General features: G+C 38.7%; 1 protein-coding gene across 7 annotated transcripts in view; it reads right to left on the minus strand.

Moving 5' to 3' along the window:
• Positions 1 to 5000, minus strand: part of LOC128697734 (ectonucleoside triphosphate diphosphohydrolase 5) — a 108094-nt gene that overhangs the window by 22492 nt on the left and 80602 nt on the right. The window lies entirely within an intron of this gene.

A 5000-nucleotide genomic window follows, 5' to 3' on the forward strand; every position in this document is an offset into this window, starting at 1 on the left:
CCTTCGCCATGCTTTGTACTTAGCAGTAGCAGCCTCTCTACAACGAAAGCCAAACCAAGGCTGATCTGTAGGCTTCGTCACATATTGCCGGTGAGGAATGTGTTCTTGTTGTAGATTAAGGATGTGTCCAGCGAAGGCTTTCACTTGGTTGTCAACATCCCCTTGGAGAAGAGCATTCCAGTCGGTGGTGGTGAGCTCAGAGCAAAGGGCTGGCCAATTACCTCTTTCCCACAGCCAGGTTGTGCGTGTGGACTCCTCACCTTGTTCTGTTGGGATCTTAAGTGTGGTAAAAACAGCCTTGTGGTCAGACGATCCAACGTAGCCGAGGGGTTGACAAGTGACTATGCCTTCTGCCAGATCACTCACTACTGGGTCAAGGGAGGAGCCAGAGATATGAGTAGGGAAATCAACAAAGTTTCTCATGTCAAACACTGCAAGAAGGTTATCAAAGTCCCTCTGTATAAGGTGCTGGTTGAGGTCACCAACAATTATAATATGTTGACAGTTGTGTTGTAGCAGAAGGGAGTCAATATTTTCCATTAGGAAGTTGATAGGGTCTGCATGTTGCCACTGAGGTCTGTACATTGCACATGCTAGTACAGAGGTACTAGTGTTTATACAGAGCTTGAAGAACATCATTTCAAGATGTGTAGGGGTGGCAACATCAATGTGCTGGGCATGAACACTTTTAGAGAAGCACACAGCAACACCTCCTCCTTGCCCTTGCCTGTCTCTTCTCATCCATGAGGTGTAGCCAGCAATTCTTGCAAAATTTTCTGGAGTCCTGTCATCCAAAAATGTTTCAACAACAGCTATCATGTCGGGACGTCGAGTGTTCACAAAGCTATGTGTGAGCTCTCTCTTTCTCTCTCTCTCTCTCTCTCTCTCTCTCTCTCTCTCTCTCTCTCTCTCTCTCTCTCTCTCTCTCTCTCTCTCTCTCTCTCTCTCTCTCTCTTTCTCTCTCTCTCTCTCTCTTTCTCTATTTCTCTTTCTCTATTTCTCTTTCTCTCTTTCTCTTTCTCTCTTTCTCTTTCTCTTTTTCTCTCTTTTTCTTTCTTTTTCTCTTTCTCTTTCTCTCTTTCTCTTTCTCTTTCTCTCTTTCTCTTTCTCTCTCTCTCTCTTTCTCTCTCTCTCTCTCTGAATTATATTTTTCACACTGCAATGTAAATCCTCAGTTTAACGTATTAACCCTTTGACTGTTTACATCGTATATATATTTCTTACGCGCCACTGTTTCTGACGTATTTATACGTGTAAATTCTAGCAGCTTCAAGTCAAGCAGGAGAAAGCTGGTAGCCCTACATGTGAGAGAATGGGTCTGTGTGGTCAGTGTGCACCACACAAAAAAAATCCTGCAGCACGCAGTGCGTAATGAGAAAAAAAAATCTTGACAGTTTTTTTTTATTAAAACGCCGACTTTGAGGTGTATTTTCGTATAGTATTTATCATTGTATTCTCGTTTTCATGGTCTCAGGTGATAAAATGGAAAACATATTACAGAAACAGAGATGATTTTCATTACTTTCATGATGAAAACGACCTTGAAATTGAGCTCAAAGTAACGGAAATGTTCGATTTTTACCAATGTTCAGGAGTAAGCAAATTACACCACACGTCCAATACACGTCAACTGGGGAGTCTAATATTCTTTCACTAGTGCACTGATATTATTTATACCATTTTTAAAATAATGCATTAGTCTGCATAACAGTAAATTTTGTATTTTTTGTATGAATAAAAAATCAAAATAGAAAGCAATAGTAATATAAGAGGGGCCTAGAGACGTGACTAATGAACAGAGGATATGTTATTTTAGTGCCAAGAATGTCTACATTGTTTATTCTGGACCCTATTTTGAAATTGTCATCTTTTTTAATTTGCATGAAATTGGCCAAATTGCCAATTTCTGACCACTTTATTGGGTAGTTCAAATCGGTAAATGGGTGGTTTCTTGTACTCAACTGATAGAAGAAATTGAGTTCTAAAGAAATAGCTATGAGTTTTGTCAACTAAAACAACGGAATTGGCCAAAAAACAGGGCTCAAAGTCGGCAAAATTGCCAATGCGTATGTGTCACCGAGACCCCTAACTTCGCAGGAGTATAATTCCATGAGTTTTCGACCAAATTTCGTACTTTTGGTGTCATTACCATCGGAAAAAGATTTTCTATCATTTCAAAAGAAAAAAATAATTTTTTTTTCCAAAACTTTTGCAACATAGAATGACAGTTTCAGAAAGGGGCTTGCGACAGTCAAAGGGTTAATGGGGGAGCAGGTGGTAAGTAATAGTGTGTGTGGTTGTTATAAGGGTTATAGGACCCACTAGTAGGACCCAAGCTATACTGGGGTAAATATCAATGTAGCAGGAATTGGATCTATTATTTGTAATACCTAGTTATACTGAACTGTTTGGGGCACAGCTAGCATGATTCTGATAAATTAGACACATGTGCAACTCTTGGGTATCTTTATTGAGGAAATGTTTTGCCACACAGTGGCTTCATCAGTCCATACAAAGGAGAAAAGTGAAGAACAGGAGGAGAATGAGGTAATCAGTCCCTCAACCTTGAGTCGATGTTGTCAGTCCATCATTCTATTCAAGATTGATGGACTGATCACATCGACTCAAGGTTGAGGGACTGATTACCTCATTCTCCTCCTGTTCTTCACGTTTCTCCTTTGTATGGACTGATGAAGCCACTGTGTGGCAAAACGTTTCCTCAATAAAGATACCCAAGAGTTGCACATGTGTCTAATCCATCAACTTGTCGGTTCTCTGAACCATTCATCTACAGGCATGATTCTGGCTTAGGAATTGATCAATCTTGCATTTCAATCAAAATAAGTTCACTTGCAAACAGAACACAAATTTGTTACAATACAGCCTCTCCTCACTTCGTGACGTACTCGTTTACCGACACCTCAGACTTACGACAGGCTCTCTGACTAGTATTCATACCTAAATAATGTACATTAGAGCTGATTTCCTCTATTCTGTTTATTTCAATATACAGTACACTACTGTATAAACATTTAAAAATATACCAGAAATGCTATAAATGGTGCAAAGGTGACATTAAAAAATATCAAAGATTGTTGACACAAACTCGCTACCATTATAGTATACTTCTCACTTAGCGATGAATTCGTTTAATGACGTGGTCCTAGGAACGGAACTCCGTTGTTAAGTGAGGAAAGGCTGTAATTATATTGCAGCAAGAGTATTTTAAAGGCATAAGTGCTATGGGAGAAAAATAATAATAATAAAAATAATATTTTAATTCAGCATGCTACAATGTTTGTACAGAGATGAGTGACATTTAGCTGTGCATGCAGAAAGCCCATAGTTATGCAGAGCATTTCGAGCAAGCTTAGTATTAATGCATTAGTTCAGAATTACTGTGCATGGCCATGCTCTCTTGTTTGTTGTGTGAGGGTAAAGCAGGCTAGGTCAGTCTCACTCTTGTGTTGACCTGACTGGGCAAAATGTGGGTTGCCCAGGAGGTAAGACCTATAACAAAGTTGTAATGTCCTAACAATAACAGGGTTGCCACAGTGTATCAAAACACTGGGTTAAATGACCAGCAAGGAAATATGGAGTAATTGTTTTCAAGATGGGTTATCGTGTGACTGAGGCCCATACTTGTATAAGTTTATTTAGGTACAATAAACAAATAATCCGCAGATAGAAGAAAGAAACTTATGACAATGTTTCGGTCTTTTGTGCCACTCCACTACTCCCCCTACCACTACTACTTCTGTTACAACTTCCACTACCAGAATTACTTCTACCACTACTTCTCCACTTCCTTTTTTTCTTCCTCTCTCTGTCCTCTTCTTGTATATATACTGGCTCCCTTATCTTCGTGTGTTAGTGTGACTAGTCAGTGGTCCAGGTTGGACCGAAACGTCACCATAAGCTTCTCTCTCCTATGTGCAGGTTATCATTTGTGTATTGTTCCTGTCACAGCATTGTGGCCTTTTTGTTCTTTATTTTGGTACAGATACACATAAGTACAATTATCCTACATAGCAGAATGTGTAAATTACCTAGGATAACCCAAAAAGTCAGTGATTTATTTCTATTGGGGTCCTTGTAATATCTTATTTAAAGCAGCTGTAAGAGGAGCGGCAGAGTCCTATGCTAGAAGGCTGTGTACTCTTTGTTAACCCTTTGAGGGTTTTCGTCGTACTAGTACGTCTTACGCGTAGGGGTTTTTGACGTACTAGTACTCATAAATTCTAGTGACCTCAAATCTAGTGGGAGAAAGCTGGTAGGCCTTCATATGAAAGAATGGGTCTATGTGGTCAGTGTGCACAGTCTAAAAAAAATTCTGCAGCACACAGTGCATAATGAGAAAAAAAAAACTTTTTCCATTTTTTTTTAATAAATCAGCGACTTTGCAGTGTATTTTCGTATGGTATTTATTGTTGTATTCTAGTTTTCTTGGTCTCATTTTATAGAATGGAAGACATATTACTGAAATTGAGATGATTTTTACTGGTTTTACAATGAAAGGTGCCTTGAAATTGAGCTCAAAGTAGCAGAAATGTTCGATTTTTACCAAACTTCAAAAGTAAACAAATCGTGCCAAGCGTGCAATACACGTCAACTGGTGAGTCTAATATTCTTTCACAAGTGCACCAATAATATTTATACCATTTTTTACACTAATGCAGTAGTCTGCATAACAGTAAATCTTATATTTTTTGTGAGAATAAAAATTCAAAGTGGAAAGCAAAAGAATATAAGAGGGACCTTGAGACGTGACTAATGACTAGAGGAAATGTCATTTTAGTGCCAGGAATGTCTTTCTTGTTTATTCTGGACCCTATTCCGAAATTGGCATCTTTTGAAATTTGTGTGAAATTGGCAAAATTGCTAAATTCTGACCACTGTACTGGATAGTTGAATTTATAAATGGGTGGTTTCTTGCACCCATTCGATAGAAAAAATGGAGTTCTAGCGAAATATTCATGTTTTTTGTCGACTAGTACAGT

This window comes from Cherax quadricarinatus, chromosome 68, assembly GCF_038502225.1.
Source record: "Cherax quadricarinatus isolate ZL_2023a chromosome 68, ASM3850222v1, whole genome shotgun sequence".
Taxonomy (NCBI): domain Eukaryota; kingdom Metazoa; phylum Arthropoda; class Malacostraca; order Decapoda; family Parastacidae; genus Cherax; species Cherax quadricarinatus.